Here is a 27,138-nt window from a genome sequence, read left to right as displayed (position 1 = left end):
ACTCCCAGTATGGCACAGTCAATTTGATTTATACTGTAGCATAATACTCATCTAGCACTTAAACTTCATGCATAATATTCACTCAGAATCTCATGGTTCTTTACTAACACACTTAAATCTCACCATCTCTTTCAATCTAGGTAAATAGAACTTACCAGCAAAAGAAATTATAACAGCACTGCTTCCAAGTTCAAGAAGAGCTCACAAGTTTCATTCTAGATTTTCCATTTTTACTGTGGTAAATCTCACCCGCTTTTTCATCCATTCCTGGCAGCACTGTAAGTCCTATGATATCTACCAATATAATTCCTATCACCTTTTCCTTCACTTCCTTTTTTCTTTCCCTCACTTTCTACAAAAGCTTGGAAGAAATCAAACAAAGGCAAGGACATCTTCAATCTAATACTACAGTTTTTTCCTCTGTTGAATAATGAGAGAAATTCTGGCTGCAATTCAGATTTAGTATTTTAGCAAGCATTTTTCATGCAACAGACATGCTCAAAGATGTTTAGCAGTGAAGAGATTTCCTTCAGAGTATATGCAAACATCACCATCATACGGAAGTACAATTATGCTAATGCTATTAGCACTAGAGAAGTCTACTTGTAATAAAGTTATTATTCTTACCAGTATGAAGTTTGTCAAACATGCTATATCTAGCTAACCCTATCACTTTAAGCATCTAATTTGCAGACTTTCAGCCTCTAGGCTGGCCTCCAGAAACGTCAGCGTAACACTTAGGCTCCCCATACAGCATGTGAGTGCTCTGCCGATCAGCCTAGTAGAAACAGGAGACGTGTCATGTGGAGGCCAAAGGTGAAGATACCTGGGGCACTTCAGAGGCAGCTTTCCAGGAGGGAAAACATGGGGCATTATGAAGGTGATGAGAAAGGTGGAGACAAATTATCTTTGTTTATTACACAACAGAGCATGGTACCTCAGTCCAGCTCTCCATCACATTGATCAGAGCCTCAGGGCCCTGCACTCAAACCAGTTAATCCCCAGAGGTGCTGAGAGAGTTTCCCTGGCAAGTACAACTTCAGCCACCCAAGGGGTCACATGCTGCTAGATTCTCATCTCTAAACACCATCATTTTAGCAGACCAGTTGTAAGAATGCTCCTTAGCTGCATTCAGTTAGAATTAGCTCTGTTAAGAAAGACCTATTTAAACACTAGTTCACTGTTGACTCAGACATTCACAGGAATTTGACAGAAACACATCACTGAAAACAATGCTAGGCAGGGCATAACCACCACCTGCAACCAGGAACTGATGTACATCTGAAACCTAACACAAGCATGTCTTTCCCTAGGCCTCTTCCATCTGCAGGGCAGACATACCAGCTAAGGGAGAGAGCTTGCATATGCTTAACAATGCTTAACATGACATTGCCTTGTGTAAGACAAATATCAGAAGTTAATCAAAAGATGACACTTCACCTTAGGATACATTCAATAACCTGTCACTGTCTGGGCATTGTGGAAATGTCCCAGAGAGTTTCAGGTTAACCATCTTATCCTGGTTGAACCCCATCCAGAGCTTTATCACAAAACCTGGGTCCAGTCTTAAGCACAGCTAGAATTTTGATCATTTGGCATGCTCATGAGGCATTTGCTAAAATCCTGTCAGTGAAACACATAGCAATGTAGAATGGAATTTTCTGGATGGCCTCCATTTAAAAAAAAAAAAAAACAACAGATTCCCAGGAGGGTTCAAGATCCTAACGGTGTTGTGATAACTGTGCTGACAGCGGCACCCTAATGCTATGGCACAGCACATGAAGCACACTGCAGTACCAGCATCCTGACCTGGCAAAACTGAACTTCACGGCCTCCATCTAATTTCAAGCATATGCTGAATCTAAGGGTACTGAGTGACAGGATGTATCACAAGAAAGATCCGTTAACAAGCTGTACAGAGAGTGTAAGGGGACAAACTAGGAATACGTGGTTATGTGTGTGCTTGAGACACTCCTGCAGCTGTTTACCTGGTTCCACCATACTCAAAATCTCTTGATTAATTTTACAATTTCTCATTACTAGAAAGGTCCAAATCAAAACATAAAACACTATCAGCCATCTCCCAAGGTACACTAGCTCTTACTGCTGCTAGGATTTTCTCTTCCACATCTTGCTTAAATCCAGCATGTTGGATTTAGTTTAGCAAACAACTTTTCCGGAAATTGCTTTCTGTGCATTGCATGTTTTGCTAAGTGATATTTCCCCAGAGCTGGCAGATCACTCCAGAGTAGCAGATGTGCATGTTTTAGAAAATCGCTACCATAAGGAATAGCATAATTATATTTACTGCTGTTTGTTACTGCACCACATATCGAATAGTAGGGATACTGGTACAATTGAGACTCACTAAGAACTTCTTTTTTTTCTTGGCATAATATACTTAATTACCTTTTTTTCCTCTAATTGCAGCTGAAGATTACATGCTTGCTAATAAACTTTTCCTGCAGTATAAGCCAAAATGAGGGCCTGATGAAGGCTACTGAGGATGCATCTTAAGTATCAGAAGACTTCAGACTATACGCTTCTGAGTTTTCCACCGGCCTTATAATTTCACTCTAATACCGGCTTCTAAAAAGGTGGAATTATTGGAACAGAGCATGCACTTCTGACAGACTATCCTGATAAATTCAGTGGTATCTCTGCATTAGATATCTGCTGCGCAGAAGCACTACTACAAGTACTGGAAGTTTACTTTTGCAGACGGGACAAAAACCTTTTGTGTTATTTTTATGTTCAGAACCAAAGAGAATTAAAAATGCAAGAAAAACTGTCCAGGGAATGACAAAATTTCTGAATGATTTCATTGAAAACAACACTCCAGAAGCTGTTTATTTGACAGTTGTTCCTCTCCCTTTTTCTTTCATTTCTGTTTTGAGAATACAGATGCTGATTTTTGTGTTGTTTCTCATTTAAATTTCAATTGTTTCTCCATTAGTCCTAAATACATTGTGAATTTATAGCATATGAAATTTTATTCTATTTTCCACGCATACATGGGCCCAAAATACCTGTTTTTAGATTAAAGGTAAAGAAAGAGAAGAATAAAATATTGTAGGAAATCAAAATTACTGCAGTTCTCAAAATGGCAGCGTCCTCTACCAGAACAACTTCTTAGAAATGTGTACTGTATCTTTAAAAAACACAGAACAGAGGTGACAATACAGAAGTCTATCCCCTTAAGGATATCCTTGACCTCTTGGCCACTCTAACTGCAACACACTGTCCATGGCTCAAGTTTTCACTTGAGAAAGCACCAACTGGTGTCTGGAAAACTAGTTTGTCCTTTCATAATACATGAGATGAAATTAATGGTTTCTATATGTGTTTTCTCAGGTAAACACAGTAAAACAGAGACTGGTGAGGAATGATATACTGTACTGCTGGACTGACTGTCATATACTATGCCTGACTGAAGTGAAGACCCATTGTTTTTCCTTTAACTGGAGAGCAACAGTTTGGTTCCATTAGTCAATGGTTTAAAAGATACAGTGATTACTGTAACTCCTTCAAAGAATCTCTTAGTGTATTAGTGCTTACATAGGGTTAATAATTTAACATTAGAATGCCCAGTAATATAATGCCATGGTCATGAATAAATAGGAGCACAAAATACCAGTGATGTATCTTGACTCCATAATAAATCTAACATAAAATCAAGGCCAGCCATATTTAGTATATATATATATATATATAGAATATAACATTTAGCTTTTTGATGTCTATTTTTTTTTGACAGGTTTAAAATTCCAGAATAGACATAGTTTTATTTCAACAGGATACATACTACAATTTTTGAACTACCAGTATCTAAATGTCAAGGCAATTCAGAATTTCTAAGATACATTTTTCCTCACAACAGAAAACAAAAAGCTCAAGTGGTACTACTTTTATTTAAGGTTGAGACCAGAGATACTCTATACATCCACAGGAAGTTCATGCCAAACAGGCAAATTCTGATTACCTAAGTCCTAGGCTCAACTTATTCACTAAACCATTCTTTCTACACCAGCCTATATATTCCCATGACAAAACTTGAAAATTGCATCTCAGATCTGCATAGCAAGTATATCCTTCCTTTTTCATAGAAAAAGAAGCCAAACGCTGATCAGTATAGCCCCATTTCCCCCAAAAGGAAAATCTAACCAATGGAATTACAGACTCTCCCTTCTTAAGTCTTCCCCTCTTTCTTCGTTTAAACATAGTAACATTGCTTCAATAAGCTAAAGACAAGGGTAGCTGGAGGAAAGGGAAAAGCTATGAATTTTATATATTCTTAGACGTAAACAGCGATGATCACCTATCTGCACAGCAAAGGAGACCTATCTGCATGTTCATTATTGATTTTAACTACAGTGATGTCCTGTTAATGGATCTGTAAAAAGTTACTGGGGAAATACAGTGACTGTAGTCAACTTCCCTTTGTTCCTAAATCTTTGAGGCAGAAGAAAATGATACATGGGGTTTACTGCATCTGATCAAAAGGACAAAATATATCTCAAATTTATTGGCAATATTGACATTGATACTGGAAAAAACTTTCTGAAACATAACAGTCTCTCCAAAATGTATTGAAAATCTTGTCTTTAACTAAATGATGGGAACTGACTGGGATTTGAGGACATTGTTTACAGCTATTCAGAGTGGCAAGGAGCTTTCCCTGCTACAGAGGGCCAGTGTTGTCACCCAGCTTATATCCACATGGCTTAACTCACCTCCTGGCAAAACTAGTGTAGCTCCACCTGAACCACTTATTGGAAGCTGTCCTTGACGGCCCATGTAATTCCTGCAGACACCTCAAGAAATAAGTGGAAGCACACCACTTGGCGTTATCCATACTCAAACTCATGCCCATGACCACAACAATCTTTCAACAGAATGGATGATGGCATGACAAACACTCAAAGCTTTTTACTGGCATTTTTAGTTTACTAGTACAGATGTACTGTGCTGATCAGAACCCCTGAGCCTCCCTGCTCCCTCAGACAACCGCAGGTAGAAGGTGGGCAAGTACTTCCAAGAGAATAAAATTTGAATCCCACACTGTAGCAACAAAAACATACTTCACAAAAAGACTCTTATTTAATCTCATCCTTTAATAGTGCCTTCCTGCTCCAGCTGTGCCAAGCACTCCACCATTCACCAAAGTTTATTGTTCAAAAAGTATCAACATGTGAACTGGTGACTGCTATCTAGAAATAAACAGTTTCTTAAGCTTGCAGATGGTTATCAGAGGAGCAGAAATCAAAGAAGAAAAGATGGAGATGGAATGTGATTAACAAAGTAGCTTTGAAAGGAAAAGTTCTTCTGCCATTACCCTCCCTAGGAACGGGAGTTACTATCCACTTTTATCTTTGTGACATTCAATTTTCTTTGACTAGCAGCAGTATCAGCAGCACAACAGAAGGTGATCCTCTCAAGAATTTATGTTTTTTTCAAGATAAACAAAACTTGGACAAGAAATATACAAGAAAATGAAAAAGCTGAAGTGACTTAAATGCTGTTCTTCTTTTGGTATCCACAGGTTTCCTATTGAATAACTGTCTTATCATTCTGACTTGCTTATTTATCTACACTTTTCTATTAATATTCCTCTGAAAAAATCTTGTGTTCTTTAGGTAAAATGCTACCTACATGACACAATGGGAAGTAAACAAAATGCACCAAACATGACTAATTCCACTCTTTTTGTTTTTTTTGTCATAGAACTCTGCTTCAAACTTCCAAAGATTGAAGAGCCTTAGGAAAAAACTGGACTCAATTTTTATAACATTTTTACTGTTTTATGCTGTTTGTATTAAAGCTAGTTGAAATTGGGGTGGGGCTGTTGTGGTTTTTTGTTTGTTTTTTTGTTTTGTTTTGTTTTGTTAGGTTTTTTAATATCGCTGAGAATTTTCTCTTAACTTGGTAGTTAACCTCTGGTTTAGATTCTCCCAGAATTGGTTTTGCAACATCTCAGAATTAGTGTCAAAAGAATAAATGTGCGTGGTGGCATCTAGAGAAGGGATTTATATAAATCTGAATTAATCTCAACCGACAGGTGCTGAATTGTTTTAAACTTTAACTGGCTTTGGCTAAGGCCCATAAATCCCGTGAAAGCATTGTTACTTTGTCAGGGAATTCTGTATTGTCACACATCTACTCTTTATTTCCTGGTTCAAAAGCCATGAAACAAAACAGAAGGCTGATCATTCAACTGATGAAAGCCCAGCTAGAAAAATCTATTTGCATGGCTGAATCCTGAGAACTCAGTAAAGAGTGAAAAGCCAACTTGCTATATAATGGCTGTGTGTTGAACTACTACAGACTTCAGACAGCTGGAGTGCTAGGAGCTAGAAATCCAATTTTACTGGTCAAACAATGAAAAGATTTAATAAAGACTAATAATTAAAACATATTGTGCTTCAAATTTTGTAGTAGTATTATAATAAAGTATGATTTACATATACTTTAACTTTTTTGAATATGGAAACTAATTTTGAAGTATTACAACTCAGTGTTTATTCTTAACTGCTTCTACTTTAATACCCAGTAGCCTTTCTCATTATTTTGTGAGAAACAGTAACTATTAAATATTTATTAAGCATTTATTCATTTCATGTGTTTAAATTAACCAAATAAAACAACTTTGGAAAACATATTTTTACAAGCACAGGTAATGGTACTCAGGTATTTCCAGAATTCTGATATTGATATCTATAATCTAAGTGAACTAGTTTTGGGAAAAAAAAAAAAAATCTCACATTAAAATTTGGACCAGAGGAAACTTAGCTTTTTCTAGAAGTAGCTAGTTAGTAAATACTGAGAAAGTTATAGGTTATCTAGAAAGACAGAATAAAAGTTTCATCCATTAAATCATTTTTTATTGCTAAAAATACCCCCAGGATATTCAGTGTATCTACAACATTAATACAACAATTTCCTTAAATGCTAACAAATAGAAAACTCTGGAAAAATGAAGTACTAATCTAAAATTCCCATATCTTTAGCTAATAATACGACTTTACCACTTCTATTTTCTTTCTTGGTAATGAGAAGTGAAAAACTTCGAAGTTGCCACAATGTTACAAAAAAGGAGGAAGAGCATCACATGGTTTATGTCACCAATTCCCCAAACAGCAACACTAAACTGCAGAAATGAACCACTGGAATTATCTGTTCAACATATTGATTTTCTTGAAAGAAAAATGCCAGAGCTGAGAATGAGACCAATTTGCTCTCTCTAACTGCAAACTTACAACCTGAGAATACTGTTTTAGCTGGCCTTAACAATGCTAAATGTTAGCAACAAATAAATGTTTACTATAAACTTTTAAATTGAGCTAGTAGCTATGCTTAAATTCACTAAAATACCTTCCTTATCTTTCTACCCTGATAGAGAACATGTAGGACTGAAGCCTGCAGAAGATTTACTTGTGCTGTCAGCAGCCATGCAGAATGCAAAGAACTCTCCTCTTTTTCTGTATTTCATTTTCTAGGTGGATATTTCATTAGTGGCAACACATCAGGGCCATTCCTTCCTTCTCCAATAAACTGAACAAGCCACCTGGTTATTACCTGGAGGAATGAATGGGGCTCTTCATTGAGGAGAAGGGAGAAACAGGACTTCTGAGATGTTCAGAGGGACCACTATTTAAAGGCTGTGAATAACACTTGTCTTCCTCACACAGTAATGACAGTGTGACTGGAGTCTGTTGGTTGAAGTTTACTGACAGTATTTTGGAAGCTAATGATGAGAAAATGCAACACAGAAAACTGATTCTTCAGTAATGGCTATTTTAATTGTCCTTTCAACTCAGTTGCATCCTAATACATTCCCCTTGCCTTCCACCTTCAGCCCATTACAAATTCTTCCTTCTTATATTTTGAAATCAAGTGCTTTCATCTTCCATACTGCCTGAATGATTAGAAACGGTATTCCAGAGAAAGTCCAGTTTCAGAGTCACGATTCTGAACATACGGAAAATAAGCCAAATTAAAAACTGCAACAAACTCAGTTTTAATTAGAAAAAATGGAGTATCCCAGCTAAAACTTAAACAGTATTTCTTGAATATGTGCAAACTGTAACTTTGAAATATCCACAACTTTATCCAGATTGTCTGGATTTCTAAGCAGAACATGAGAGGTTTCTCTTTTCTCATGTAATGTCAAGTCCTTGATCTAAACTAAGCAGTACTATACAATTTTCATATGAAATCTTTAACACTGAAAAGCAATGACTTCCCTTTGTCTCATTCTGACCCTTTTTTTGCAGGGTAAAATAGATCTGATACAATAATGGAGCAGGTCACAAGTACAGAAATTTTCATCCCCAAGCAGCAGACATAGGTAAAATTATAGGTAAATGAGAAAGCAGCAGCAGGAGAGAACACTCAACAGTCTTTAAATGGGGCAATCTTCACTGTTTCTCATGTAAATGTTTTCATATGTGCATAAGGAAGAATAAATTTAATATTAAAATAAAATTTAAAGTCTAAGTTAGAAAAAATATTGGGTAACTCGATAAACTGGTCAGGTTGACCTTTACCAACTTTTCCCCTCCTATCTATATTACAGTCTAATTCAGAATAATTTTTAATGCTGGAATTTTCTTGGAAACATACATTTAAGTTCTTCACCAGGCCTACTGCTGAGCCAAAGTCACATCTTACTTTCAAGAGCAGCCCAGAATGCATCACCTCCCATGTCCTTGTCCAGAAAAAGAAAAGGTGGGAGGGCAGTGTAACTTCCACAGCTTTGCTTATGTTAAATCTAAAATCAATCAGGCTTGCAAGCAATCAATTCAACACTTTTATAAAAGCTTCTAATAAAAATCAGATTTCTTACTTTCACTATGAAATAGCCAGATTTAAATAGGACCTTCTTTCAGAACACTGCATATTTTTTAATAAGCTTTAAAAGGTGGGGAAAATCATTTAACCTGCTTCACTCAGCAGTGGGAGCAGGCAGCAGTGGATTGCTGACTCTCTCACTATAAGCAAGCTCATTTCAAGGACTTTACCTTCAGCAGCTGTGTGCAGATAGCTGCAGACAAACAGCAGGTATTGAAACAAGGCTGTTCGACAATGCTATAACCATAAACAGTGCCTGCTATATCAACAGCAATAGTGAAAAATAAAATAATGAAAAGACTTAAAAAATCCAAGCATACCCATTATGTTCATGAATTAAGTACATTTGTAACAATCTCACTCTCTTACAGGCAGGATGATAAAGAAAATGTATACACTTAAAATGACAGCCAGACTGGGTTTTGAAAAAGGAAACCTAAATGGAAATGGAAATATCAAAAAAAAAAAAAAAATCCAGGAACTAAAATAAAAGAGATATTTCCATTATAATGCAAACTAGAAAACACAAAACATTTACAATATTTTGGGCAACAAAAATATTCTTCTAATATTTTTATTTAGCAGAAACCGGTTCTCTTAAGTGATGGTAGGAGTTTTGTTCTTATTGGAGTCAAGCAAGGCTGGGTATCAAGGCACAGAGAAAGAAAATTCCTCAAGCTTTTTCAGATATTCTTCAAATTACCAACCAATACTTGTGCTTTAGAACACAAGTATTTCTATATACCATATGCACACTCTTTTTTCAACATTACCATTTCCTGAGCTACGGGAATGCTTGCAGTATGTGGTAACTGTGATAAAAGCGATAGTATTGCACACGCATAAGTACTTGCTAAGAATAAAAAAGGTTCACACATTTTTTTCTGTTCTAAAACATCTATAAAGTATTTTATCAAACTATAAAAGCCGTATATAAAAGCCATTTTACAGAAACATTAATTCATATGACCTCACAAGAGGCAACCACACTTTTATAGTATAAAGATATGACACTTCAGTAATCAGAATGTTGTAATTAAATGCAAGCAGAGAACTGAACATTTAAAGTAACTTTTTGCATTATCATTTCTATGTTGAAAATGATGGATTTATTTGAAATAAATTTTCTGTTGTTCAAGTGTATAATTTGTCATAAGTTTAGGAACTATTATTAGCAGGTGAATAGCATTCAGCCTTCAGATTACAGTCATGGACTACAAACTTTTGGTAAGCAAGAAACAGCAACATTTCATCCATTGATCCATGAGGGGTTAGAGAATAATCTTTCTTTTGGCTGCTTATAACATTCTGAGTCAATATCTCTCTAGCTTTTGGGAACAGTCACATCCTCCCTTTCACTTTAATGTAGTCTGATGGCTTCCTATTGGCTTTCTCTTACTCCTTTTATGTGTTGCCAGTTCTTTCTATCCCAAACTGCATAAAGCTTTCCACAGATCAATCCCAATTTGTAATTTAGCTCACCTGTGTTAAAATGTCTCTCTTCACTCAGCATAATACTTAATGAGTATCATGAACTCAGCTTCTTGAGGAATGCCATGTATTAAAAAGATGCAATTAAAAAAATGCCCAGAAACATGTAAAGCGGCAGGTCCTACCCCCAACCCCTTAGGAGATAGCTAGCCTCTTACTCATTTGATCTTTAGAAATGAATTGCAGAATCACTGGCCATAAACAGAATATGAGAACTAAGCAATAAGAACTAAGACCGAATAGTTACCAATCCTAGGGGAAATAGTTTTCAGAAGAAAATAATGACTTACATTTCTGACCAGAACCACTGCTCCTGGAAGACAGTAAAATTAGGCACTTTCCCTGGAAATCAGCAGAAATTGCACTTTGACCTTCACGTTAAGAAAAACATATTGAGGATGACAAGTCAAAAATGTCAAAAATGGGCAAAATCAGGTGTTTTGAGTTCGCAAGTAAGGAGAACTGAAGCAGCTCATGGGATCCCTTGAACAGGAGTTAGAGTATAGTTGTAACTAGGTAAGTGCATTTAACACAAAACAGTAACTATGGAAGGTAAGTAAATAAAAGTAATACTGTAGCCAAAGAATTGTTATCATGAGAGGCTATTACTGCCACACAGTAACAAGCTTCCTGTTATCAAGGGAGTGCCGGATAGCTACCTTATTCTTGTGGTACATATTTTCAGGGAAAAAAAAAAAAAAACCACAAAAAAAAAAACCAAGATAAATTCAAATTGAGTAAGTATGCAAGGCTTGGAGGTAGAAAATCTGTCCAGTAACACCAGGGTATTAGCTATATATAAATTGGCTACATATATTTTAAATTCATACGTAACTATTCTGATATATTAGATCTCTTAGAAACTAAATGGTAATTAATTTCATTAAGAGATCATTCTTTGCTGCACTGAAGGCTTCTATTTGGAAGTAAATGCATCCAAACTGCAAAGTGAACTGAATGCACATCTTGGGCGTTTACGTTCAAAATGCAGAGGTACTTCATGCAGTTTCTTGCACTTTGCCACCTTTCTTAGCTGTATTTGATTTCAGATTCAGCATCCCATTAAGAGTCAAAAAAGATGGCCTGTGCAGACAACAAAGGAACCCAATGCTTTTTACCAATGAAAGCACAGAGTTGCCTGAAAGATAACGTCTTATGCATGTAACACTTAGAGAAACTCATCCCCATCTGGAAGAGAAGGCATTTGAATACTTTTTCTCCAAAGAATATATGAGCAAGATCGACTATGAGACTGTTTAAGTAGAAATTAGCATTGAAAGGCTTATTTGCCACCTCAGCTGCTAATTCACCGCAGAGACCTTGACTCAGTAATATACTGTTACTTAAAACAGCTTGAGTGTGGTCTTGAATAAGTATGGCCTGAAACTTTTCTCTTTTCTGAATCATAAATGAAGTCCTGTAAATGTCTTTTCAACCATTCTTTTCAGTTTGATTTGCCGGTTATCTGCCTATATAGAGCATGCTGTTTCCTGTTACAAATATGAATTGTGAGGTTTTACACAGAAATGATTTAAAAATAAGTGGGAGGAAAGACCACTTAAAAATGTAAAGTTTTGTAAAGTATTAGAATAACTGATGCTGCTTTATAGTAGTTCTTTCTTCAGCACTGAAACAGCTACATGCAAATATGTTTGCTCTCTCTATGTATGCCTCTTAGACAGGTATATTAGGTATATTGTGTAATATATAAATGAAATCCTTCCCAAGATTTGAAATCTAATCTTATTCCAAAATTTCTGCATGAAAAGGCATTTCACTGGCTTTACCTAGGATTCTGCTCTTGTTCTTCTATTTTGAACTATACTTCTAGTTTCATATTGATTCAACATATGCATACCTATAAATACACAGACCACAACCTTTATATGTTGATATTTTATGACTACTATGGGAGATAACAGCACAAAGAGAATAGTGGAAGACGTTGCTGCTACAAATACATTAGTCCAGCGCTCTAATGTTAACTAGTGCACTTGCTAGCTTATCTCATCTAAGACATGAAGAGAGCATAGGCACCCCAAACACACCACCCAAATGCAGTGTGAAATTGAGAGATGACAAGGAAGTCACAGTGCCATCAGTTTATTCATCCCTTGTGTTTACAGATGAAAGCTGTAATCTTCTGATCAATGCTGGATTGTAGGCATCTTATAAGTTTACACCCATGCCGATCGACAAATGAATTCTAGGCCTTGCTGGCAGTGAAGTGTGGACAGAAATGTCGTAATAAACGAGACAAGATAAACACACCTGAGGAAAATATTTCCAGCTTTGTGAAACAAACAAAAACTTGCATTCAGATTTCAATGCATAAATTTCCATACAGAATTATAATAGTGGGGCCAAATGAACTGCTAAAAGGTTTCACTCATTGTTATATAATGTAGCTTCTTTTCCTTGCTAAACAAAATAAAAAATATTGGCTTCAGCTATTGCTTAGGGTTCACAAAGTCATTTTTATTTGCTAACTATGGACTCTACTTCTAGAACAATTGATATATTGAAAAAACCCCCACATCTGCGTGTTTGATTACAACATGCAACATTGTACCTAACTACCAGAAAGTGATCATTTACAAAAACATGTGTTGTGTTTTAATTTAAGATACTATTTTCTAAAACTGCAAGACTTGTATCATGTTTCCTGTGGAAAAACATTTTTCATCATGAAAATCTCAACTTGCACTTTACAGAGCATTTCCAAGATCATTGTAACCACTTAATTTCTCAAGTCAGTTATTCCTCTTCCCGAAGACCCCTTTCTTTCCTACGATTTTCATGTGCTTTTGGGCCAGCTCTTTCTTTTCGTCTAAAGCACACTAAGCAACTTACATTTTTCTTTCTCTTTCCATCAGTTGTCTCTACAAGCCTCAAGGAGCTGAAAACCTAAATTTCAAAGAAACTCTGTGAAAAGCAGTTAGCTCATTGAAACTTTAGGCTGCTAAATTTTCCCCCACTGAGTTACCTGGCCCCAAAATCCCATCCAAATCTGTGTGAAACACCTCTTATCACTCTGTTAAGTTGCTTCATAGAATATTTTTCCTAAAAAAAAAAATGAATAAATCCCATCTTATGGAAGTTTCTAACAGACTAAGAGGGAAAGGAACATGACTTGCAAGGTGCCTGTTATATTCCAGGTTGTTTATTTGCTCACTGCTGCATCTTTGTCCCGTTTTTTATTTACATGTTGCTTACTTTCCTTGTAAGCAGGGATACCTTTCTCTTATTTGTATGTAGAGCAACCAGAAGAAAGCATTCCATGCAGTACTAATAGCAGCTTTGTAACTTCCTCCAGAAAGTTAAAATTAAAGCATTATCCTTTGGCATAGGAGTTATGCCTTTTTTTTTTTTCACTCTAAGAGAAACACCTTTCATTAATGCTGCCAACACTTACAGTTCATTAATCCAGATTCTGTAAATGGAAATGAAAAAAAAGTTCCTCCATAGAGACCCCTTTTTAAAGGCTGTATCTTAAGTCTGTGACTATGCATTAAAATCCTAGAGTTGTGAATTCATACGTGAACTGAAGCCTTAGATAGCTGTCCTGGGTTTAGCAGTAGCAGTCAATTTTTCTCTAACAATAGCACGCATCCACCTTCCAGCAAAGGCCTTGTACTGAACACACGCACAACCCCACTGAACAATTTTTGGCGAAACAGCACTGCACCAAAACAACTGCGCTAAGCTCAGATCAGAATGTCTTCAGACTAGAAGCTTTTTTCCTAATGCTTTTAATCAAGGGTCTTAATTGAATAAGATATAAGGGGAAATTCTCACTTCTGAATACACACAGCCAGGACCACTTTAGATTCTCCGTACCACACCTGAAGGCCTGGGTCTCCTGCCAGTCCTGTGCTGTGCCTGCTGGCCCGACAAGGATATGTCAATGAATTGGGTGCCTAAGACATCACCACAGCTATGTTTCAGCACCTCAATCACTTCTTCAGAAACATAACAATGTCATAACAGTTCCAGTTAGAGTAATAAAGGTGGGGCCATTAAGTAAATGCAACTGTATTGCCAAAATACAAGATGACAATCCTATTCCCAAAATACATACAAATAGCTAGGACCTTGTTTACTCTACAGACGCCAATACTGCAGGGTGAGCCACTGGTTAGCACACAGATTCAGTGTGCTATGCTGAATTGCAAGCTGCCCTACACCTTACAACGAATAAGACTAGCAAACTGGGAAGGCAAAACCTGATGTTAGTGAGGCAGTTGGATATGACAGTGAATAAGCCATAGAAGTAGCTGGCAAGAAAATAAAGTTTCTTAATTCCAATTGGGCACTGGGAAAGCTTAATGATTTATTTTGAATCATCTCAGTTTTGATGGTTTGTTGTGGTCTCTTCAGGTTTGTTTGTTGCTGGAGTTCTTTATTACTATTTTTATTGCCATTTTTGGCATGCAAACTTGATGAAGGATTTTAACTGCAAGGTGTATACTTCATGGGAAAGTAAAGGCTGCAGATCTCATAGCCATAGCAGCAACATAAAAGTCTGGCTGGAAAAAACAGATTTGAAGAAACTTCTGCTCTCTGTTCCCCCCAGGGTAAGATTTATAGTGTGAATTTCTGCAATATATTTATTGTGATACTTTGATATATGTACACTTTACCTTTAAATTTCACAAACTTAAGAAATTGAACATATTTGAGGCCCAGCACAGTTCTCACTTTTTCTCCCTAAAGTGTTCATCCTGGCATTTTCAGCAGATATATTAGGACCTTTCCAGTACAAATCTTATTATAGGTGCTCCAAATATATTGTGCAAGTTATATTTGTTAACATACAAGGAGACTCATCTTTGAAACTGAATATTGTAAATCCAAGGTTCAAAGCCTAAAATGGTCTAAGAGCAGCAGAATTTAAAAATTCTGCAATTTTAACATCAGATACTGAAGTCTTAGAAATCATTCTCCAAGAAGAACTCACTTCAAGTCTGGAGGCAAAATTGCATATTACTAATTTTAAAAATGCAATATACAACTGCGGCCTCAAAACCAGCAGCAGAGCATGTGTGTGAATTTTATACTGCAAAAGCATAATTACCAAATTTCATTAAAAACAGATGCCAAATAGACCTGTTTGCAATATTGTAATTCAAATTGTCTGTCCTGCAGTACTTCAGTCTAAAGGTATGCAAGCTCTGCCCCAGGAAAGCTCACAAACGTATCAAGCTGTATTGAATCTTGCAGAGAACGGTGATTAGAATAAACCTATGCTGTATCTTTGTTAATAGAGTAAGCAATGAAAAGTTGATATTATTCCAACTAGCTCACCAGGAATTAATCTAATAAAAGCTTTCGGTTTCTGAGACTTAGTCATTTAAGGTTTTGTCTTTTTCTTCTAAGAAGCTTGCACATATCAAAAGAAGGTTCAGGAGATTCTATTCCAGCTCAAACTCCACCTATCATGGGCACCTTGGACATTGCCAGGTTTCTGTTAGATGTACTTTGATTATAATTCTTTGTTTGATGAGCTTATAGATAATTCTGACTGTTCCAAGAGTTACAGATCACAATAACTGAGCAGCTCCACCAATCTAAATACATCCTAGAGTACAGATTTTGGCCCATGCTCTATTGTCCTTGGAGGACATAAAGAACATAGATTATTCAACACCATACAAGCACTGCAGGGTTCATTTGCCTAGTAGGCACATTCTGAATCATCACAATGACTAATGATTAGCCATTAAATATTCAGTCTAAAATAGTTTTGTGGTCTGAACACTTGTAATGGTGAGGTTATCATGCTCTTATTAATATTTATATGTTAATTTTGCCTGAATAACTAAACACTTCAGGAAGCTGCATGGCATGAAAACAGGAGTGTTGGCCTAAGAACTATGTGCACAGCCTTTTCCAATTCATGTTACTCATTGGTACTGGTCTTGTAATTTCATTGATTAGCACTGACAAGTCCACAATTCTTAACAACAGTATCTCTCATCAGGTTGTTTTCAGTGCAAGAAAACTGCAAAATTTGCTGCCTAATTGCATATGTCTAGGTGTGCTCACACATGGGAAATTATGAACAAAGTATGTGATGTACAGCGCAAGTTTCTAAATACAGATATTGGCTTACTAGTTTAAGGAAATGTTTTTCAGCTGCTAAAGCTCAGGATTTTGGGAAACCCTAGAAACAGAGTTCATTTCCTCATTCATTTTACCTGTTTGTCATGGTTTAAGCCCAGCCGGTTACTCAGAACCATGAAGCTGCTCACTCAATCCCCCCCTTTTTTCTCCCCCTGCTCCTGGAGGGATGGGGAGGAGAATTGAAAGAATGTAACTCCCATGGGTTGAGATAAGAGCAGTCCAGTAACTAAGGTATAACACAAACCACTGCTGCTACCACCAATATTAATGATGATAAGGGGAACAAAAAGGGAAGAGAATACAACTGCTCACCACCCACCGATACCCAGCCTGACCTGAGCAGTGATCTAGCCCTTCCAGGTAAATCCCCCCAGTTTATATACTGGGCATTACATGCTGTGGTACGGAATATCTCTTTAGTTAGTTTAGGTCAGGTGTCATGGCTCTGCTTCTTTCCGGCTTCCCCTCCTCCCTGGCAGAGCATGAGGCTCAGAAAGTCCTTGGTCAGACAAAACATTACTGAGCAGCAACTAAAAACATTGGTGTTATCAGCGCTGTTCCCAGGATGAAAGTCAAAAACACAGCACTGCAGCAGCTACTAAGGTGGAGAAAAATGACTGCTACTGCTGAACCCAGGGCACTCACTGGTTTGATTCCTGAAAAACTGTTATTGTACCATATCCTCCTCACAAGCAGAGATTACACCACCATATTGTATCCTGAACAACTTTCTAGTTGATGTATAACATCTTACAATAGACTTCATTGCAGAGAAAACTTTTTTTTTCACTAAAGTTGATTCTTTTATGTTTTAATTGCATTTCTTTGGCACAGAAAAGTAGTGGGGAACAAAAGGAGCTGTCTGTTTCTCAGACAGTCAGAAGTGTGGAAGGTAATAAATCAGATACTGGTCTTCCAGTGTTGAGAGATGCAAATAATCTAAAAATAGAAAAAAGTGACAAGAATGGGTATGCAACAAAGAACTTTGACTTTCTTGACTTCTTCCAAGTCACTGGACTCTACAGGGGTCCAAACATAGTGCTTTATGTATTTGGTGAACCTTAGGAAAATCAGTTTTGTAGATTTACCACTAGGAAAAAAAAAAAAAAAACCACCAGAAAAAAGTTTTAACCTGTTGGTTACATAATGTAACAGATGCCTGCTTCTATATTAAGGAAAATTTACTAATTGAACCAATTTCTCTGATTCTTATTCATCTGCATAAGACTTCTCTGCTCAAGCAGAAAGCCTGCACAGAAAATCTGGAGCTTGGAGGGGACGCTGGACCTAGCTGCGCATCTTTACAGAACCTCCTAAGTGTCACAGCCAAGGGCAAGCATGGTAGATTTGACATGAGCATGCCTGGCAGATGTGTCTAACTTCCAGATCTGAAAGTCAGGATTGACAAATACAGCCTGCAGAATCCAATAATATGTATTTCTGTGTAGATGCAAATATATGCAAAAATAAATGTGCCTGAAGACCCTTCAGAGACTGTCACAAAAGGCAAACTTACCACCAGGACTTTCAAATGAACTAGTAATTCTGGTTCTGCATTTTTGATTATTCCCTATTTCTAGAAAAACAGCAATAACAAGAGCAGCTAATGAGTGATTTCTAGACTTCTCCACTAGTCCTAAGAGAAACTACTAGGAGAGCAGTAAGGAAACTGTAGTGATAACTTTGCTGTCAGTCTGATGCATTCCTTCAGCAATGCATTCCCATTTAAGAGAGAAATTTTAATCCTATAAGGAGACATTGCTAATTACATTTTAGGAGTATAATTTTATATCCATTCTTAAATCTAAACATAAACAGTTTTCATAAGATCATAAAATATTTGAGCTACAACTGGAATTGGTGTCACCTTCAGTGGTGCTCTTTATTATTTATGACTGAATCTGTTCTGCTAATATATCACCTGTACACCACTTGCATTTTCATCACTGTTCTGAAGCATCTAGTAAATCATGCTCATATTTCGCATACTACTCTCTATTCTCAAAACCTGAATTAAATGTGAAGAATAGAAACTGCACTCATGCATTCTTAAAAGCCCAGCACAATCATAACTCAAATACTTTCTCGCAAAAAATTTCCATTAAAGTCAAACTGGCAGACTTGTAATTCATCAAAGTAATTTTCTGATACAATACTCGGAATCATTTCCGGTGAGGGACTGGGCCATGGGATCCACCACCAGCAAATGAGGATGAAGACTGCAAACCTATCAGTTAATGGATATTTAATCAAATGGAAGTGCTTCTCATTGGCATGTATAGCTTTCTTTTTTAAATCTAAAAGGCTGATTTGTATCCTCTTCAGCCCTCTGCTAGCATGGCTTTCCTCAGAGGGCCTTTCTGCAAGGCTGCTGCAGCAGCTCAAAAAAAAGCAAACTTGTGAAGACGATCCCAGGAACTGCATGCCTTGTGCTGCTCGCTACCATGTGGGGCCTGGCTCTAAGCAATGAGCATAGCACAGATCAGCCAGTTTGACTCATGGCTTTCTCCACATAAGCAAGCGTGGGATGTGGGCTAAAAAACCCTAAATGGTCAGTAGTCACTTGCCTGTAGCTCATCTGCACTGAGCATTGCCTCAGTATACACTTGCCCTAGGGAAACTTGCAGTGTTAAATATTAGAAGGGTGATTACACTTTTGGGTAATAAAACCTGACCTAGAATTCCTGGACCTATAGTTTAATAAACAACATTAAGAATGTATGAGAAAAAGACCTAGAAGATAGGCTGGACATTCAAAGTAAACTTTCAGAAGCTTGTACCAACACATACCTTGCAAAAAATGCATGCACATTATGTGTGCGAAGACTATAGAAAAAACACTGTTCACAAGCTAATTCATTATGTCAGATGAGAAGAGTTGCATGTGCACATTTGTTGTGCATTTTCATGAGGCATCAGCTTTTGAAAACAGAACATCTGAGCAAGCTGCTCTTGACATGAGTGAGTTTCATGTATTTACTAACATATCAATTTATGACACTATTAAAATGCATCACATTGTGCATCTCTAAAGATGACTTGATGGTCAGCCAAATACAAATCTGACTTCCTAAATAAAATTACACTCTTTACTTTTCTTCCTGGGATCTAGTTGTCCACTTCATTCCATAGGGGAAGTAAAACCACTACAGAATTTTGAAGAGTCAGTTAAAGGACTTGGTGAAAAGACTCCTGGTTAAGCTTACTGGTGCTCAGAGCAAAGGGTTGAACTACAAAGTAATGATTTTTTTTCTTTCCTGTTAGAGAAAGATCTAAAAAAGACAAGTGAAAATACAAGTAAAAAAGTTAAATAGGTTTGGGGTTTCGGGAGAGGAGAATGGCCCTAAATTCTTGTAATGACAATCTTACATGTCTAAGATAACTGAATTTGAATTAAGTAAGGCAATAACGGCATGATCCTTCAACACCAATTGCTTGTAAAAGTGCATGCACCCATGTTGTAGAAATCAATGAAAAGCACATTCTTCCAGCTGTTAACACCTGGGCTGTCCTCTGACCTGCCCATGTCATGACTTGGAAAGATAGTTTCTCAGCGAGAACTTAACGCAGTGTAGGGGGCAACTGCTGTTTGCAGCATCACCATGACTATTACAGCTGGTGGCAATGCAAAATAGGAGTTCTTGAATCCTCACACAAATGTACAGGGCCACCCGCATCTCTGGTCAGGCTGCTGTTAGATCACAGTGGTAATAGACTGGATAGGCTATACAAGCTACTCTCCAGCCTTTCGTTACTCCAGTTGCTCAGTTTTATCATAGCACATAATAGCTTGATAAAATGAATCTCTAGAGCTAGTAGATAGTTCAAATCCACATTCCATTTTTTGCTGAAGCAGTGCACCACAATTCTCTCCCTCTTCCACAAATGAACTTTCTTCTCTTTAACTTTGCACCCGGACGAGCCAGCAGTTTTATCTCCCTAACTGTGTTTGGCTAGATCTGTCATCTGAAAAAAAAAGGCCTTGAGAAGAGCCTCCAAAGCCCCTGGGAACTGCTGCTGCAATATGGCTTTGATTACTGCCATTTCAGGGCAGGTCAAAAATTCCTCCTTTTTTTCTGTAGTTACTAGTCTTACCCCTGTCCTTCTGCTGTACAGGGGACCCGAATGTGCTGAGGAATTCCAGCAGCTGAGCTCTCATGATGCTCTTGAGCAAATAGACAGCAAGCTGGAACAAGAGTAAGCACTAAGGAACGTATCAGATGACTTGCAGCAGCTCTTGTTCCCATAGTTCTTTTACCTTAGCCTTTACACTGATCAACTCCCATTTTTAAATGGAACATTTTAAATGATACACAAAATCTACTGCATATTGCACAAATGCACTTGGAAGAAAAGTTTAACAGGGAGTCCATTTCCTCTCTCTGATGACAAAAGTGGCAGAGCATAACCACAGGATTTACTGTGTGTCATGGTTTAAGCCCAGCCAGTAACTCAGAATGACACAGCCGCTCACTTGCTCGCCCCTCTTTTTCCCCCCACTATTCCAAGAGGGATGGGAAGGAGAATGGAAAGAATGTAAATCCCACAGGTTGAGATAAAAACAGTCCAGTAGCTAAGGTATAACACAAAACCACTACTGCTATCACTAATAATAATGATAATGGAAATAACAATGGGAGAGAACATAAAACTATAAGGGGGAAAGGAAAAGAAAACAATAAACACAAGTGATGCACAATGCAATTGATCACCACCCACTGACCGACACCCAGCCCAACCCAAGCAGTGATCGGGGACTTCTGGGTAACTCCCCCCAGTTTCTATCCTGGGCATGACGTGCTGTGGTATGGAATACCTCTTTGACTAGTTTGGGTCAGGTGTTCTGTCTCTGCTTCCTCCTGGCTTCCTGTCCCCCTCCTCACTGGCAGAGCATGAGACTGAAAACTCCTTGATAGAGTAAACATTACTGAGCAACAACTAAAAGCATTGGTGTTATCAGTGTTGTTCTCAGACTACAGTTGAAAACACAGCACTGCATCAGCTACTAAGGAGAAAAATGACTGCTACTGCTGAACACAGGACACTGTGTTTCATTCACATACGCTTCAATCTGGTCAGGCAATTTCCTTCCATATCCTTGCTCATTTAAGGGTTTTAGCAGTTTTGAACCCTAACAGTTTTTGACCCTAACAAGTGTAAATTAAGCATAAAATTAAGTTTGGCCAGCAGATCACATATTCTTGTATTTCATACTAGGATATTTATCTTCTCAACAGATTATTTTTACAGTATTTTAAGAAAAGCTAAAGAATTATTTATATACCTTTGATTTTAAGAAGTGGAAGAGCTTGATTTATAATAGAAGAATTACAGTACAGCTATTATTCCCTAATTAATTCTATCTGTGAGTAAAGCAAAGCTCTAATTATAGACACAAAATCTGTTCAATATTGTGGAATATTTATGCAAGACATTATTCCAAGCACTTATCAGCTAAAATATAATGTCTCACTAGAGCTGAAGCAGCAATTTAGAAAAAAAAAAGTCATCTTTTTTTGTCACTTATTTATAGCACAATACACAGAGAGTTTCTGACGAGAGCACAACTTCAGTTTTTTAAGGATTTGTAAATCCCCACTGACAACTGGTTCAATTCTTTCTTAAAGAGACATGGGTCTTTATCTAAAGAAAAAAGAAAAAAAGCAGCTACAAAAATCTTTATAATGGCATTTCTCTTACTATTATGAAATAATGCCCCTTAGCTCCACAGCTGTCAACATACTTACAAAAATTGTATTTGACCTTCTTCTCCATGTGCTCTACCATGCACTAGCCTAGTGTAACCTGTCATTCAGATTTACATTACATCATTAAATAATAATTCCCTCCAAGCCCTAATCTGTAAAGTTGCTCTAGCTAGGAATCCTTGAATCTACTCTGCTCAACTTAATGAGCTGAAGTTACGCAGCTTTTTTCGCAGAGAGATGACTTGTTCACCAGCTGTCTATCTAGAGACAGTAAAGAAGAAAGGGCTTGAAATACAGACTATTTCATTATGGAGTGCACTGCTGTTATTCTGAGAGCACCAAGTGATTCTGTCCCACCAAATGACAATTACACTTGAACGACAATAAAAAAGGTACGGGCAAGATGGCATGAAACCATTTTTTTTCCAAAGGTTAATTAATATTTTCACTATATCTGCATCTTCAACAATAGGTAATGAATATTTGTAATAGATATGTATTTTCCTTTAAAAGAAGGATGGACGCAACAAGTCTTTGCTAACCTTTAAGGTAATTCAAAGAAGATACTTCACAAACCACAATGATTTTATGAAGCACAATAACTTCTGTTGACCTAGGAGCATTTTAGATTGTTTTAATCTGGCTTCAGCTTTAAAATCCACAGTTTCAAAGGAAGTATGATAACAATCACTTCACTTCTCTCGTTTGAAGTTTCTTCACCTTCTTTTGCTTGATCCTCAGATCTCACATTTATTTTGCATAAGCACCTGGAAAACTCAGTTTATTAGGCTTTCTGGTGACTACTGACAAAACAACTCCCAGAAAGGAGTTCAAAGTAGAGGTGAATGTTGCAAAAATTAGCATTTCTGGAAGACTTTGGAAAGGGAAAACCACAAGAGAAATGAAGTGTTCATCATCAGGAACACAGAAAAAGACAAAACAAAAAATAACAATATTTAAAAGAAAAAAAATTAAGTCACTCAGAATTGGAGTGCATTTATCTTGTTTATCTGTTTCAGCCACTTACAGGGCCAGCCTCTGAAATGGAAGTACAACCACCATGTTAGGAAACTCAATAATTGTAACTTCAGCAATCAGTGAGGGAGTCAGAACAAGAGAAATCTTAGTATTTCTGGCTTGAAATAAGACTGAATAATCTTTGTCCACCATTAAAACCAGTCAGATTTATTCCTTCCTGCTACAGATCCTGGATATGGGAGGGGAGAAATAAATACTACATACATATACATGCACATATACAAATACACAGAGGCAGAGAACAACCTCAGGATGATATGTGCCATCTCTTACGTACTTCAGTAAAGGGAATGTATCGAAATAACTGCATTACAATGGTGAGAAAATCAGCTTTGTATTCTGTCAACACCTTTGGATGTCAGGGGCTGGAGAAAACTCTAGAGAAAGGGAGATAATAAAATAAAGTAGTTACAGCTGCTTCACCCTCTGTAACGGGGTCATTTTTGGAGCAAACCAAATTCAAAAATTAATCTTTCTATTTTGCACTGCCATCTCCCTGTACACCAAAGAAAACACAAAGAGTGTGTCACTAAATCTTATAGTAACTTCATCAGTGAAAAACTAGTGGTGGTTAGTTTAGTTAGTATTTAATATTAATTATATTAGTTAATACTTGCTAAGTATTATGTATTTTAGCTTATTAAGCTTAATGTAGTTAGCGCACTACAAATTGCAGATCAAAAGCCTGTTTTATAAATTCCTTCTGACAACTTCAGGGTACTGCTATAAGCCCAGCTAGAGGTAAAAGTGTAAAGTGACAATGTATCATCTCTATAACTTTTGCATTTCTTTACTTATGCAGTCCATATATTTAGCCGTCCTAACTCAGTTGAATCAAGAATGCAAATGAACACAGGGAATCCCCTGAGTCAGTCAATCTTCTTAATATATTTTCAGAGTTCCATTTTTTTCCAATGCTAAAATTCCTGTTTATAGTGTAAATGCTATCAATTCTGACATTAACAAGGAAAAAATACATTTTTCCACCTTTAAATACATAAACAATCTCAATAACATACCAACTAGTGATGAGTGATATTTATTTTCTGATACAAATTTGTTAATGGCTTGCAAAAGAAAATTACATTAACACAAGTTTGCAATTTAAACCCTTGTTCTCTTGCGTGAGGTTGGAGTATTTTGACTCTTCTAAAAAGAAGACCCTAAATACTTCTCCAGACTTCATCTCTATCTACTGAAAATACTCATGTTCCCAAAGTGAAAAATGAGGAGATGGGTCTGGAAACAAAGTTTTAAAGGCAAGTATTTGGAAACTGAATAGGAGATGTTTAATCAAAATACTGCTATGTCAATACTTAGAAAATAATAGAGTTGGCAGCTGCACAACTGCTGGGACTTCATTTGAGGCTTCCTTGTTTCTGTAAACAGCACAACACTGAGATGAAACTCCAGCGGTGCTTTTCATGAGCTCATTTTCTGTCCTTATAAAAACGCACCTTAATTCCAATTTTCTGAGTATTCCTGCCAGCAACACATTTTCATTTTCCTAAACCTCTGTCTGGGGACTTCTCAGATCTGACAGTGCTGTTTTAGGGCCAATTTCTTGCAGTCATTGCTACCTATTCCCATCCAGACAGCCTTGCCAAAATGCACACTTCATACAATGTTTCTGTCCTGATTCTAAATTAATTCTTTTTATTTGAGTTTTGCTGCTACAGCCTCAGATTTTAGTAAGTTTAAAGTTCCCCAAGGAACTTTATTATGTCATCCATTCTATTAAGGGGACAAAAATTTACTTACTGGTAAATGCTTCTTAAAGCTTCTGAAGACTGAAAATTTATAAAGGTTACAGTTTTTAAATTGCGAACTTCCACTTCTATCCACTAGATTAACTCCAAAAGTTACAGTGCTTTTTTGGACTAACGAAGAAAATTTAAAAATTTATAAAAGCAGATGGAACACTGCTCAGAAGATGCTTTGTAACAGTATATTTTAACATATGCTGAGTTCTTTCTGTTTCTGTAGAACATAATTTTGTTCTTCAGGACTCTCTTCTCCATATTCTTACTTCTTGCTTCCCTTCTCTTGCTGGACTTAATAGTCTGGTACTTCTTTGTCCTCAGAGTACTCTTCCCAAACCCTGTTTAATCTGTAGTTTTATTTCCACACTTTTCTGTAAAGAATTCCATTTCTATTCTTCCTTGCAATGTCTCCTGAATGTTTTCATTGCACTAATTTTCATTTCCTTAACATCACTATACCAGCAATCCTTACATTCAGACATGTTGACTATATTCTCCAGTGACTATTATTACATTTCCTTGGTTTCTGTCTTCAGGTACAAACAAGGCTTGCTAAACTCACAATTTTGGCTTCCAAGTCTGCCAAAGCTCTAAGAGAAGTAACATTATATATCCTTCAAAAAACAATTATAATGAAAGGTCCATTCTTCAACTGCCTACATTTTTAAGAACATACAGATATTGCTATTTAGAGTCACCCCAAATACAGGCAAAGAGAGACCGATTGAGAGAGTCTGATCCATGCAACAGGATGTCTGATCAGTGAGATTTGGCAGTTGAAAAGATGACTAGCATCACTTCATTGAGTGGTCAAAAGTCAGAAGTCAGTATTTAAACTGTTAAGGACAGTGTCTGTGTGGCAAACAGAAGCTGCAATGACAGCATATGTAGGAGTAACAACTGCTAGTTGTAATACAGTTAGTGCATGTACTTAGAGAAACAAAGACATGGTCTAAGGAAGGTGTCCCTGCTCATGGCAGGGGATTTGGAACGAGATGATCTTTAAGGTCCCTTCCAACCCAAACCATTCTATGATTCTGATTCTGTGACTTCAGAATGATTCAACAACTAGTTTGAACAGCTACAAATAACAGAGCCTGGCAACCAGTCCAATACCACTTCTCTCTCCTATGCTATCAACAACCTGTACTAGCTGCAATATAGTAGGAATATTTGCAGAGAGGTAAGAAGATTAGGCACAATATGTATAGTCAGAGAAAATTATGAAGAAACAGGAGTAAACAGAGGTGTGGGGAATTCTTGTCCTGTTTAAGATATGTCATGGTAATAACAGCTACTCTCACCTAACAGTTCCTCCAGCATACTGACTCTGCAGAAAACACAAGGGTAAAACAAATAACATCCAAGACATCAAAAGAAAGTTATTGAACCTTTGCATCAGCATCCAACTAATTTTGCCCTATGAACTACAATTCACAATAAATTCAGGTAAGGCTGAGAGCACTAAGTTTGCTTCCCAAACATATAAAAAAATATTTCCTGGCATACTATTTTACCAATAACGTCTTCAATATCAGCAGCTGTTAAACTTATCATGATATAGTCTTCTAGAGAGAGCATGGTCTGTGTAACTGTGAACATGAAGGCAGGCAATAAGTGAGAACTTGATGGGGTACTCCTGACAACCCCCCTCTTACAATGCATTCTACTGTCCAGATTTGCTCCTGGTCTTCAACAGTTTTGCCTGTGGCAGTACGACTTTCCACAGTTCCCACTGCAAATATAATTCATGAGACCATCTTTTAAAAACTTTAAAAATCAAACATAAATATATTATAGCTAAAAAGCAATGCTCTGTGTTCCTTCATATGTATTCTCAGAACACTTATTTTGAACAGTAAGTTTCATTTTCCAGAGTTTAGCTACATGAAATACAATGAAACTAACATTTCCCTCCACTAATCCTTTTACCTAACTTTTACTAGTGTTTTAAATCTTTATTAAACTTTGATATTCAATACAGTTGATATTCTGCTGGATGGTAATTTTTTCCTTCTAATTATTTTACTGGCAACATCTGTGTTCAGTATATTGGAAGTCACTATATAAGTTTACATTGTATTAATGAGCCAACATTTCCTGGTCCTGATGTTTAATGCATTGGGTTTTATTAGTATATTTCCAGGAGAAGATTTAATTTG

The sequence above is a fragment of the Pezoporus flaviventris genome, unplaced genomic scaffold, assembly GCF_033815535.1.
Source record: "Pezoporus flaviventris isolate CSIRO_AGI_PZ_B2104156 unplaced genomic scaffold, CSIRO_AGI_Pfla_v1 ptg000023l, whole genome shotgun sequence".
NCBI lineage: Eukaryota > Metazoa > Chordata > Aves > Psittaciformes > Psittacidae > Pezoporus > Pezoporus flaviventris.
Note: the sequence above shows the minus strand (reverse complement) of the source record.